The 14,737-nt window shown below is 42.0% G+C and overlaps 1 long non-coding RNA gene across 1 annotated transcript; it reads left to right on the forward strand.

Annotated features, from left to right (window-relative positions):
- Positions 1 to 5,781: 5,781 nt before the first annotated feature.
- LOC125374362 lies at positions 5,782 to 13,861 on the forward strand. Its single transcript, XR_007218584.1, has 3 exons — positions 5,782 to 5,912; positions 12,679 to 12,805; positions 13,605 to 13,861. It is a non-coding gene; the product is annotated as an uncharacterized LOC125374362 (long non-coding RNA).
- The last annotated feature ends 876 nt before the right edge of the window (positions 13,862 to 14,737 follow it).

A 14,737-nucleotide genomic window follows, 5' to 3' on the forward strand; every position in this document is an offset into this window, starting at 1 on the left:
CGGAATGAAACAAACGTCTTGGTTAAGTGGAACTTGATGTTGTTAACACAGTGGTCGTCGATGAAAATGTCAGTCTTCGAAATCAACTCTTGATGGTTGAGGGAGGGGTGTGATGAAACAAGGAATCCTGGGTTCTTTTTCTGTTGTATCCTGGAAAAGTTGCTAGTCCCCGGGACGGCTGAAGGGGTTGGCCTTTTAGGGTGGTAACAATGTCTCCGAGTAAGAACAATGATGACAATAATGATGAGCACAGATAGCTTGAGGATAGACGATCCAGAATGCTGGTTGTTGGTTGTTGTCGTGATTGTTGTGGACCCCAGACGAAATAACGATTCACTTTGTGTTGACTAACTTCTTTATCGTGTTGCATTGGGTTTGAGGTACCGAGGATCGAAGCTCCACCAATATATCCTAGGTAGACGTTGTTGCTCTACCGGATATTTCTCTTATGACAACACACAAGTCCGTCTGTGGGTCCACAACGTTTATTCGTGATCTTAATATGTCTATATAATTACATAGTAGTATGGCCAAGCAGGATCTCTGAGGCATAAGAGAGCCAACCTGCCTAGCCGCTGTCCGAGGGTCAAGTCCCGACTAACAGAAAGCGTACTATCTTTAACCCTCACTCTCAGACTGCAATGTATCGTGTTACGTTACATACATGGTCAGCCTGCAGTATCCCGCACCTCATCCACAAAGTTAAGCTTCAGTGGCCAACCGGCCATAGACTCCCTATTATATAGACTCCCTATTAAAACCTATATACCCTGCCAAACTGCCTATGATACAAGTGTAAATTGGCACGGCTCCCCTGGCCGAAAGCCATACGAACACACAATGCCATTTAGAAACCGCCTCCGTGGTCTTGTGGTAGAGCGTCCGCCCGGAGAGCGGAAGGTCCAGGGTTCCATCCCCGGCCGCGTCATACCAAAAGACGGTAAAAGATGGTACTTGTTGTTACCCTGTCTGGCGCTCGGCATTAAAGGGGCTAAAACAAGGACTGGTCGGCTCGGAGTCAGTATACTGTGTCTGAGTGGAGTATTCATGTTAAACTGCGGCATGGTATCTCAGTGAGCTAGAACTATACATCGGCATCAGTCCGGACTAGTACAAGCATCCACACAAACACACACACGTACATGCACGTCGCTATATAAGTGCAATAATCTTGGACGCGACGTTAAACCCCACTTCACGCCATTTAGAAAGTGGTCAAATGTGACAAATGTTATCCCAAATATAACATAGATTTAACAATATTAATAATAAACAATTTGGAAACAATGATATGATGCTAACTATTGAATCTGTTAGTCATTTATACGGAAGCCATTTAGGGCCATTTGTTTGTTTTTTTATTGGTTTTTTTCTTGAAATTTGAAGATACTAAGTTGAAATTTCAAGATACTAAGTTGCAATTTCAAGATACCATTCCCTTTCGGATAGGGAGCGTTTGGTTTCACTAAAGTCATATACGTCACATGACACGTATTCCCGCAGGGCAGATACCAGCTGGCGTACATTGCACTTTCTCTGCATATACACAGGAACTGGCGTAGCCTAACTACAGCGGATTGTAACGTGAACCTACATTGGCTTTCTTCTGCTTTGAGAATGAGGTACGGTGGACAATCAATCAATATAACCACATATTTAAAACAATATGAAATGTATAAACAAGCAAAAAGTACAGAAAGCAATTTTCTTTCTTTTTTTTTAACTGGACAAAATTTAAACTGAGAATTTGATGTAATGTACAGCATTTTGTGTGTGGACCACGTTTTTTTTTATCTACAAACACTGCTGTCGAACTGGATACAATTTCACACAGAAATATTTCCAGTAACGACAATATGACTACATACGTACAATGAATACAGTGGTTACATCGATGCATTGCTATCCATACAGACAAGGAAGTTACGCGTTACAAATATACCATTACATGAATATGTACAATGAAAAAAAATGAACAAAGACATTGATGACTATAACAGCGGTTGCTCTGTCTTGTTCTTATTCCCTCTTCTCGTTATTTCCACTCCTCACAAATAACGCTTTCACTTATGCTCTGCTTCACTCACTTTCTTTCATTCTATTTTTCTTGTCAGTTCATAATTCCCATGCGGACAAACACTTCATTCACCCAATTCTACATCTGTCCTTCTCTCGCGCTTACACTTCACCTCTGTCTGTCTCTGTTTCGCACCCACGCTATATCCTCTCACTCTCTGTTTCTCTCTCTCCTTTCCTTTCTCTCTCTCCCTCCCTCTCTCTCTCTCTCTCTCTCTCTCTCTGACCCACCCTATCTACCATACATGTCAGTCTCTCTTTTGTATTCTGTCATTTCTTTGTTCATTTATCCTATCAGCAGCTATCTTACTCTTTCACTCTCTCTCTCCACTTTACAGTACATAAGACAAGCCTATTCTAAACCTACTTTCAACACACATTTATACTTCAAACAGGATTGACATTTTTCATAAATAGACAACAGCTCACATAGGGAATATAAATGCATTCATTTTCAATGCATTAAGAATCACATAGGGACAGATAATCGTAACTACTCATTTCCAACCCCCGCTAGCAAAGGCCTATAATGGGTAAGAGCAGTTACTAAGGAACACCAAATGAAAGATGATACGTCTGAACACCTGTTAATGGCTAGTAGACATGTGAACATTACATAATGATATTTGAACACTCACAAAATGATGCACTATTTTACAGTCATAATCCATATATTACGTAAACAATCAGACATCTTGCATAAAATACACTGTTTTTAATGATGTAATTAACTTCAACAAATCGACATCATTGTCACACACTCGCACCAAGGGTACACTTTAATACAAGAACATTAAATCCTATGAGCGTTAATAGACTGTTGATAGGTATGGGTTGAGTTTCGTTAGCACCAGGTTTACAAAAGGGTACATGGTCAAAATGAGGGTGGTGAAAATATGAGCGATACTAAGACATCGTAGCAAGAGGTTTTGATGATACCACATGAACTGGTCAAGAGAACGAGCGTTATCTTCACATTGGAATCCCATGGAGTCGTTAAAGGGCGCAGTTTGGGGTCCTTGATTATACATGCAAGGTCGGTATTGTGATGATGAGTTGGGGGCTCAGACCCGTGGTTCACATGTTGTGCTTGGGGATATGGTGATGGAATGGATCCTGACTGACATGAATGCTCTTTCTTTGGCCCAGTATCTGATCCTATTGCATTGACATGATGGGTGTTGAGAGTATTGACTTTAACTGTGAGTTCATTTATAGCGGTCATGGTTTCATCAGATCTGGAGTCAATCCACCCTGACATGGCCTCGGCTATCTCCGCACTATCTGTGACCTGTTCTAAGGAGGTGAGGGGGCGTGTCAGGATGAACACGCGGATATTGAGAAGAGCATTACGGATAATAAGATCTTTGATGTACATGTCTTCATTTCTTTGTAGAAGCTCTGCCTCATGTCTTATGGACTGGAGGAAAGATCGGAAAGGTTCACCTTCCCTCTGTTTTCTGTCCAATAAATCATTTTGTCGAGTTACAAGACCTACTGCGGAAGGTGCATTTCTCCGTAAAAAGGCTTGTCTCAACTCAGACCAAGACATAAGTGAAATATTGTTGATACCATCGTACCATTCAGCTGCGAGATCAGTTAAATAAAGGGGGAATTTTTTTGTTTGGTCTTCTTCAGAATACTTTTGTACTGAAGCAAAGTTTTCAAAGCGTTTCAGCCATGAAACAGCAGCAATGGAATCCTTGCCATCATACATTGAGTTTCTTGTTGGGTTGAACCATTTCTAGACAGTAAGGACTGGTATGCTATGGGAGGACTCAAGACTTCGGGGGAGGAAAGGGGAAGACGTTTCAGAGCGTAAAAAGTCATTCTTGTTGATTGTAATACAATATATGAAATAATGCTTACCAAAACTGTTCCTACGAATGTCACAAATATGAAGGGCTATAGCACATTAATTACAACAAATATTCACTGCAAATCACAATGCCTTTGAGGACTGTTTCTTTTGAGATAGTGGCTGGCACAAACACACAGGAATTACCGGAATGAAACAAATGTTTTGGTTAAGTGGAACTTGATGTTGTTAACACAGTGGTCGTCGATGAAAATGTCAGTCTTCGAAATCACCTCTTGATGGTTGAGGGAGGGGTATGACGAAACAAGGAATCCTGGGTTCTTTTTCTGTTGTATCCTGGAAAAGTTGCTGGTCCCCGGGACGGCTGAAGGGGTTGGCCTTTTAGGGTGGTAACAATGTCTCCGAGTAAGAACAATGATGACAATAATGATGAGCACAGAATAGCTTGAGGATAGACGATCCAGAATGCTGGTTGTTGGTTGTTGTCGTGATTGTTGTGGACCCCAGACGAAATAACGATTCACTTTGTGTTGACTAACTTCTTTATCGTGTTGCATTGGGTTTGAGGTACCGAGGATCGAAGCTCCACCAATATATCCTAGGTAGACGTTGTTGCTCTACCGGATATTTCTCTTATGACAACACACAAGTCCGTCTGTGGGTCCACAACGTTTATTCGTGATCTTAATATGTCTATATAATTACATAGTAGTATGGCCAAGCAGAATCTCTGAGGCGTAAGAGAGCCGACCTGCCTAGCCGCTGTCCGAGGGTCAAGTCCCGACTTACAGAAAGCGTACTATCTTTAACCCTCACTCTCAGACTGCAATGTATCGTGTTACGTTACATACATGGCCAGCCTGCAGTATCCCGCACCTCATCCACAAAGTTAAGCTTCAGTGGCCAACCGGCCATTCTCTGGCATTAACTACAACCCGCTGACCCGCACATGACTCTGTGCTGCTGGCCATGGTAATGATACCCCAGCTGCTGTTATAATTTGTATTGGCAGCACTTTGTTTATTTAAATAGATATTATAATCAACTTACTTCATTAAGGGAATATATAAAACGTATATACACTCCCTGTTAAAATATATAGACTCCCTGTTAAAACCTATATACCCTGCCAAACTGCCTATGATACAAGTGTAAATTGGCACGGCTCCCCTGGCCGAAAGCCATACGAACACACAATGCCATTTAGAAACCGCCTCCGTGGTCTTGTGGTAGAGCGTCCGCCCGGAGAGCGGAAGGTCCGGGGTTCCATCCCCGGCCGCGTCATACCAAAAGACGTTAAAAGATGGTACTTGTTGTTACCCTGTCTGGCGCTCGGCATTAAAGGGGCTAAAACAAGGACTGGTCGGCTCGGAGTCAGTATACTGTGTCTGAGTGGGGTATTCATGTTAAACTGCGGCATGGTATCTCAGTGAGCTAGCACTATACATCGGCATCAGTCCGGACTAGTACAAGCATCCACACAAACACACACACGTACATGCACGTCGCTATATAAGTGCAATAATCTTGGACGCGACGTTAAACCCCACTTCACGCCATTTAGAAAGTGGTCAAATGTGACAAATGTTATCCCAAATATAACATAGATTTAACAATATTAATGATAAACAATTTGGAAACAATAATATTATGCTAGCTATTGAATCTGTTAGTCATTTATACGGAAGCCATTTAGGGCCATTTGTTTGTTTTTTTATTTATTTTTTTTGTTGAAATTTCAAGATACTAAGTTGCAATTTCAAAATACCATTCCCTTTCGGATAGGGAGCGTTTGGTTTCCCTCAAGTCATATACGTCACATGACACGTATTCCCGCAGGGCAGATACCAGCTGGCGTATATTGCACTTTCTCTGCATATACACAGGAACTGGCGTAGCCTAACTACAGCGGACGTAGAATCCCGTTTAAATCAGATTACAAAGATTGCAAGTAGCCTGTAACGTGAACCTACATTGGCTTTCTTCGGCTTTCAGATGTGAAAAGGCTTACCAGATCGTAAGTACCGTTCTGCTTGTAAGCATACTGATTATGATGGGTGGTGTTTGGGGGATTACAATAACACCATTCTTCCAAGAAGGGAATTACGTGTTTCCTATACCAAATGCGAAGGATGAGAATTTGGATCAATGATCGGTGTAACATTGCGCGGCAACCTCACCTCAAAAGAATAATTGAAACAAAATATTTCATGCTGTAAAAGTGTAGGGTGTTACACAAAACATCAAGTTTCAACTAATATTTGCTGTACAGTAAACTACGGTTATAACGAACTCAAAGGGACTACTTATTTTAGTTCGTTATAACCGAAGCTCGTTATAAGCATATATACAGCATAAATACAGCAAATAGTCGGGACCAAAAAAGTAAGTTCGTTATAACCGTCAGTTCGTTATAAGCATGTTCGCTATAACCGTAGTTTACTGTATATATATATATACACACACACAACTTTGTTTGGAAATGTATACCATAAACATCTTCTTTTTATAGTATTGAATTTCAAAGATTCATCAAACCAATGAATTCCTATTCTTTTGACAAACTGAATACGCAAATTTAATCATAAAGGCGAATTTAGTTTAAATTCAATTTCGTGGTGATCAAAGTGTGCGCATCTGAAACTAGGGCCCGGTTCCACAAAGCGATCGTAGCGCTAAGACGATCGTAACTCCCATCCTTTGACATAGACTTACGATAGTCGTATATGGTATGATATGATAAGATATGATGGGACAAGCTATGACATTGCTAATGTGTTGTGTGATATGACATGTTGTAATGTGATATAATATAGGTGTGATATATGGTACGAGGGTATGTTATGATATGATAATGGTATATGAAATAATACTATATCGTATGATCTTAAAATAATGATACAATATGATATGATGTTATAGAATATGTTGTATGATATAACAAGTTGTGATATGGTAAAATAGAAATTATGAAATTACAGGGTATGGTATTGTACTGTATGTGTGAAATTATGTGACTGCGTTGAGATGCGAGGTGGAATGACGTGAGGTGATTTGGTGAGATATGTACATAAATTGTATAAAATTGTATATTCTTCAAATTGTACTATAGGCCTGTGGCCTCTTCAGTACGTGAAATAAGGATTGAGAAAGTCGTACGTGACGCTACGATCGCTTTGTGTAACGGGGCCTAGGCACCGCCATATGTCAGTTTCATTAATGTGAGTGAGTGAGTGAGTTGGGTTTAACACCGCTTTTAACAGTATTCCAGTTGTATCGCGGCGTGTCAGCTTAATGTGGGAGGAAAGCCCGAAGTGATGCAGGTCTCAGACGTTTACCACTTCGGTGAAACCCACGAGCACGGGTATGGTGCTGACAAACCTAGAAACATAATCGGGGCGAACCGGGATTCGAACCAATCATAGGTTTCTGGCGTGCCCAAGGAACGCAACTCTGCACAGCGAATCGCGGCGCCTTAGACGACTGGGCCACCCGTGCCCCCGTTTCATTAATGATATTTGCAGACAAACCCGTGTTTTAAGGAATGAGGTTTGCTCCACCCCTCTGTGTAGTGTAATAAAGTATAGTTTTCCATTGAACTAGGACCGCCTCCGTGGTCTTGTGGTAGAGCGTCCGCCCGGAAGGCGGAAGGTCCGGGGTTCGATCCCCGGCCGCGACATACAAAAAGACGTTAAAAGATGGTACTTGTTGTTACCCTGTCTGGCGCTCGGCAAACAAGGACTCAGGTCAGCATACTGTGTCTGAATGGGGTATTCATGTTAAACTGCTGCATGTTATCTCGGTGGGCTAGCACTATAAAATCGGGATTAGTCCAGACTAATACCGGCAGGCACACACATACTATATAAGTACAAAAATCATGGAGGACTGGAGGACTTGGAGGACTGGTCGGCTCGGAGTCAGTATACTGTGTCTGAGTGGAATATTCATGTTAAACTGCCGCATGGTATCTCAGTGAGCTAGCACTATTAATCGGCATCAGTCCGGACTAGTACAAGCAGCCACACATACACGTGCATGCACGTCGCTATATAAGTGCAATAATCTTGGACGCGACGTTAAACCCAATTTCACCTCACCATTGAACTAGTATAGTTAAAGTACGAAGACGTTTGCTTCCCAGTGCTTTGACGTCAATTCAGGCCAAAACTATACTTTATACGCACGGGGGTATTACTATCATTACTGTTTCAGATATCGATTTTAGGATTAACCTTCATAGGAGCTGGGTTTAACATCAAATCTGTAATGACTGAGCCAGCTGTGACGTAAATTGAAAATCCTCGATCAGAGCTAATTGACGGGCTATTCCACTTAATTGCTGCACCCTTACGTTGAGAGCATACTTATTGATTTAAACATTTATTTTCACAAAAATATGAAAATGGATCAGTAACCAAGTGAATCGCTTATAATACCGCTCCATTAAGGTTGAATGGGACAAGACCGCCTCCGTGGTCTAGTGGTGGAGCGTCCGCCCGGAGAGAGGTAGGTCTGGGGTTCGATCCCCGGCCGCGTCAAACAAAAAGACGTTAAAAGATGGTACTTGTTGTTACCCTGTCTGGCGCTCGGCATTAAGGGGCTAAAACAAGGACTGGTCGGCTCGGAGTCAGTATACTGTGTCTGAGTGGGGTATTCATGTTAAACTGCGGCATGGTATCTCAGTGAGCTAGCACTATACATCGGCATCAGTACGGACTGGTACAGGCAGCCACACAAACACACACACACGTACATGCACGTGCTCAATACGTGCAATAATCTTGGACGCGACGTTAAACCCCATTTCACCTCACCAACCTGAATGGAACAAATGAATTATATATGCCAAGCTATATATATAATAGTGAGTGAATGAGTTGGGTTTAACGCCGCTTTTAACAGTATTCCAGTTATATCACAGCGTGTCAGCTTAATGTAGGAGGAGGGCCCGAAGTGATGCAGGTCTCAGATTTTTACCATTTCGGTGAAACCCACGAGCACGGGTATGGTGCTGACAAACCTAGAAACATAATCGGGTCGAAACGGGATTCGAACCCACAATCATAGGTTTCTGACGTGCCCAAGGGACGCAACTCTGCATAGCGAATTGCGGCGCCTAAGACGTATATATATATATATATATATATATATATATATATATATATATATATGATTAATATATACTCTTCAAAAAAAGAAACGCAAGCCAGATTTGTGTGAGGTAGGACAATGCATTTATACGAGGAACCGTACAAGGTATTGATCCAAATTTATGTGGATCACTTGGTGATTGTAGTCATCTCAGTTATCGGTACATAGGAAAAGTCCAGCTACCGTCAATAACGCGTATGTCCCCCTTTGGAATAGATAGCGGCCTGGCATCTCCTGCCCATTGAAGAGACGAGTATACGAATCACATCCTGGGTAATGGTAGCCCACTCGGCCTGCAACGCAAAAGCCAACTGCTGCAACGTCTGGGGTTGTGGTCGACGTCGGCGTAGCCGTCTATCCAATTCATCCCACGGGTGCTCTATCGGGTTCGAATCCGGGGATCTGTAGGGCCAGGGGAGAACATCAACGTTGTTATGTAGAGAGGCTCTTGTGATCTGTGCTGTATGCGATCGAGCGTTGTCCTGCTGGAATACATCGTTGCCGTTGGTAGCAATTGGGAGGACGTGTGGTAGGAGAATTTCGTTGATGTGTCGTTGAGTCGTAAGATTGCCCTCGATATGCTCCCCCCTCCAAACCTGTCCACTTCCTGTATGCAGTTTCCGGAGTAACGTTCGCCCCGACGTCTGTAGACCAGTGCTCTTCCATTCACTCGACGGAGCAGAAATCTTGATTCGTCGCTGATCCAGACATCTCTCCATCGCAGTTGAGGCCATATCCTGTGTTGACGACACCAATACAGTCGTTGTTGATGATGTTGTCGACTCAATATGACTCGTCGAACAAGACATGTTGCTCTTAAACGGTTTCGTACGGTCTGGTCGGAGATTCCGGGTATTTGGGATGCGGTTGAGGTGACTGTTGTCGTCCTTTCTCGCAGGCGGCACAGTCGGAAGCAGCGATCTTGGGCGGGGATGGTTACTCTTGGTCGTCCCGACCTTGGCCGATCACGTGTGTTGACCCATGCTGTTAAAACCGATCCCATGGCCTTGTGATGATGTTGGGCGCTGCATTGAAAACGCTGGCGACAGCTGATCGGGATTCCCCTGCCTGCAAGCGGCCTTTGACGTTGTATCTTTGCATTTGTGTTAATCTTGGCATGTTGTTGAACTGTCACTGTTCGATTGACGCAGATGCCAGGCAATAAAAAAACCTGCACTTTAATACCGTTCATAGTGCTGCTGAACGTGCAGTACGTGCAGCTCCATGCATGGCCCTTTTGTTAATGCACTGGTTGCGTTTTTCCGAATCGTACGCGTTTCCCGACTAATGGTTTGCATGTCCTTGTTGGGATCATTTTGATCCGGGAAATTTGTCATAACACCATAACGCCTTAAACCTCTTTATTTTGCACCTCTTGATCCGCTAATGTTGCTTTTATGACCCAAATTATCTTTTTTTGAAGAGTATAATTGCAGTTCATATCGAAGAATACAGTAATTTGTACACACAAAAAAAGAAATGTAAAACATCTCCGGTATGATATCCACCATCTTCCCGAGGCAAGTGAGTTAACTGACTATAAAAGTCCAGTTTCCACCCTTGCCGAACTAGGCTGGTATTATGGAGTTACATTTTGGCTGGACTAACGAGTCTATGCATAGTCCAATCAAAATCGCGCACCGAAATCGAAATCCGGTTCGTAAACTGTCATGCAGATCTCGGTCGACTGCATGATTTGCAAAGCATGTGCACCGCTAACTCGTCGTCAACAGATATTTTCTAAATCTTTTCATTTTTTGAATCAAGGTGCTCACGTGATTTGATGCACTTCGCGATGTAAGACTCGTTTTATCACAATATAGATCTTGATTATCGATCAGATCGTCTTGACTGGGCGCCACCGTTTTGTTTGAAACAAATGCAAGTGATACGAGAGGTTAAATCTGATTGGTCAATAGGAGAGGCATAGAAAGGACATAACTCGTAATACCCACTCGTGGCGCTACGATCGAGCCCAGGAATTCCAGCCTAGTTCGGCAAGGGTGGAAACTTGACTTTCAAAGTCAGTTAACTCTCTTGCCTCGGGAAGATGGGTATCCACAGGAACAAAGTTTAGTATCCAAAATATGTCCATGAAGCTGATCTGCGTTAAGATCGCTGCAGCAAAGCCTGAGGCGACTGAGAATAATTTGACAAAAGCCTTTTCCAACATTTAAATCCCAGTTTATACAATTGTCTCCCCTTCCATGTAGCAGGTTCTTAAATTCTTTTTGTTGCTGACGTTAATCACACAATCGACGATGTTTTGCAGTGTTATTGTAATTATCTGTTTCAATTTCTAGCTTATGACCAAGATTCTAATTGTTGTTAAATATATATCTTGTAAAATCTACTGATACATTTCATAGTCAAAATGAACTTTCAAAATACTTTACATTACATGTTACATAACATAGTCATGTTCCCCACCGGGGCGGTCGGGTAGCCTAGTGGTTAAAGCGTTCGCTCGTCACGCCGAAGACCCGGGTTCGTATCCCGACATGGGTACAATGTGTGAAGCCCATTTCTGGTGTCCCCCGCCGTGATATTGCTGGAATATTGCTAAAAGCGGCGTAAAACCAAACACGCTCACCCACTCACACTCACCCATGTTCCCAGCCAATATGACATGTCCGATTATGTGCAAGGCAAGAAATGTTGTACGGTTTTCAAGATCTGCTCCGGAACTGTATAATCTGCGAGGCAAAGAAAGTATACACTTGAAAATTGGATGTGACCAAACAATTACAAACGTTATTAAACCGTTACTAGGCTGAAAACAGTCGCCGAAACACTGCAGACGTGAGGTCTAAAACACAACAATGGTACCCGTACTAAATACAACCGCCTCCGTGGTCTAATGGTAGAGCGTCCGCCCGGAGAGCAGAAGGTCCGGGGTTCGATCCCCGGCCGCGTCATACCAAAAGACTTTAAAAGATGATACTTGTTGTTACCCTGTCTAGTGCTCGGCATTAAGGGGCTAAATCAAACAATGGTCGGCTCGGAGTCAGTCTACTGTGTCTGAGTGGGGTAATCATGTTAAACTGCGGCAGGTATCTCAGTGGGCTAGCACTATAAATCGGCATCAGTCTGGACAAGTAAAAGGAAGGCAGGCACACATACACGCACACGCACACGCACACGCACACGCGTGCATGCTATTAGTGCAACAATCTTGAAAGCGAAGTTCAACCCATTTCACCATCACCGCTTATTTTCGTCACATGATATTTGTCTGTTTTGTAATCTTTGTCTTGCTCTCCTTCGTCTTAATGTCAATACCATTACATGAGCTGAAAAGTCTTGTCAAATATTCATTCTCTCCCGCCATGTTGGTTTGGAAGGGTGACGTCAGTAGCGTTTCTTAGGAAACAACTCAGATGGCAGGAAAGTTAGAGGATTTTTGTCCGTGGTGTGCCAGGTCTGTCGACCGATGTTGCCAGACATAAGTTGCCTCGTGTGTCATTGGCTATTGTTTGAGACATTGGGGTCATGTTGCTATATTTTTACGTTGCCCATTAGACTGAGTATGTATGTTTTTGCTTGCAAGACATGAGGCTAACTCCAATCTGAAGACTTCATACAAAACTCAAGAAGTGATACCTGATCTATGGTCTTGTCATTTCTAGATCGACTTCATTGTGAACCTGACACTGCCTGCACAACAAGAAGACATCGTTGCGTACCAAGACCACCATGCCAAACAAGCTGACTATATTGCGAGTGTCACTGTGGTGTTATTCGCTTCTTCTGTTGGTAGGTGCCTCACTTCTGGCGTTGGTGCCACGCTTGCTAACACACTGAGAAAGTCACCGAGTGTCATAAGATATATATCTAACACTATCTTTTGTCTTGTTGCTAAGAAACCACGTGGGAAAAAAGTTAAATTCCACTTTAATAATTCTACATATTTTCATACAAACTAGCCATTTTGTGTAATCGTATTTCTGTATTCATTCATTGGCGAAACACTTTATTTTGTTTACAAAATAGAATGGTAATATTGAAATGCAGAATCCGAGATCGATTTCCTGTTTTGTTACTGTTACTTTTGTCCGTTTTTTCATATCTTTTTATCTGTTTATCTGCTTTTCCGTGTGATAAGGAAGCCTTTTAGAGCCATTTCTTTTCTTGCTGTTTTTCTTTAAATTTCAAAATACTAAATTGAAATTTCAAGATACTAAGTTGACATTTCAAGATGCTAACTTGAAATGTCAAGATACTAACTTGAAATTTCAAGATGTTGTGTTAAGTTCAAATTTCAAGAAAAAGATGTAACTTATGTATCTTGAAATGTCAACATAGTATCTTGAAATTTCAACTTAGCATTTTGAAATTTCAACTTAGTATTCATATTCAAATTTCAAAAAAAATGAAAACAACAAATGACCCTAAAAATCTTCCGTCGTGTGAGATATATGTTTACATATATTTAACACACTGACTCAATTTAATACAATATTCTCTGTGGACCTCCATGTACACTTTAAGGATTCCAAACTAAATACTTTACAATATGTTACTGTTTGTACTATCTCCGGTACTTTTTCTGCAGGGTGTCTTTATGACCATTCTTGGACCAACATTGCCTGACCTTCAGGACTATTTTAGGACAAGTCTGGATGACATATCAAGCCTGTTTCTCATATTGGGACTATCTCTTAGCTTTGGGTGCTTGGTGTCTGTAGTTCTTATGAAGTACCTGGAACCATCAAAAGTGCTTGCAGTGTGCTTACTGCTGGAGGGAGTGTGTATAAGCACAGTCACAATCACGCCTTACTTGTGGGTAGCGTGTCTCGCAATTGCTGGATCAGGAATCTTCAATGGATGTGTTTTTAACAGTAAGTATTCATTCGTGTCTATTGAAAAAAATCACAAATTCTTCTCTGTTAAGACCGCCTCCGTGGTCTAGTGGTAGAGCGTTCGCCCGGAGAGCGGAAGGTCCGGGGTTCCATCCCCGGCCGCGTCATACAAAAAGACGTTAAAAGATGATACTTGTTGTTACCCTGTCTGGCGCTCGGCATTAAGGGGCTAAAACAAGGACTGGTCGGCTCGGAGTCAGTATACTGTGTCTGAGTGGGGTATTCATGTTAAACTGCAGCATGGTATCTCAGTGAGCTAGCACTATAAATCGGCATCAGTCCGGACTAGTACAAGCAGCCACACAAACACACACGTACATGCACGTCGCTATATAAGTGCAATAATCTTGGACGCGACGTTAAACCCCATTTCACCTCACCTCACCACCTTCTCTGTTAAATAGTCAATTTCAACCTTTTGATTTAAAAATACTTTGCAAAAATGTAAGAAATAGTGGGAATCATCATGACATTTCTTGGCATTGTCAAATGGAAATGATATGATCACATCTGCCTGGCGGTAGGCCATCAATCTAATGAATCTTAGCCAGGATTCCCGAATTTTATTTTCTATATAACATTCCCAATAATTAATTACAAACACACAATGTATTAATCATTAATTAAGAAGCCAAATGTATTGTTTTGAACTCTTAGACAATCTTGAAAGTCTTTATGCATGTTTTTAATTCACGATATCTTAATGGAACTACAATAAAAATAATATTTGTACGTTTGTTGTTTAACGCCGCACTCAGCAATATTTCAACTACATGACGGCGGTCTGTAAATAATCGAGTCTTGACCAGACAATCCAGTGATTGAC

This window comes from Haliotis rufescens, unplaced genomic scaffold, assembly GCF_023055435.1.
Source record: "Haliotis rufescens isolate VD_foot unplaced genomic scaffold, xgHalRufe1.0.p SCAF_55, whole genome shotgun sequence".
NCBI lineage: Eukaryota > Metazoa > Mollusca > Gastropoda > Lepetellida > Haliotidae > Haliotis > Haliotis rufescens.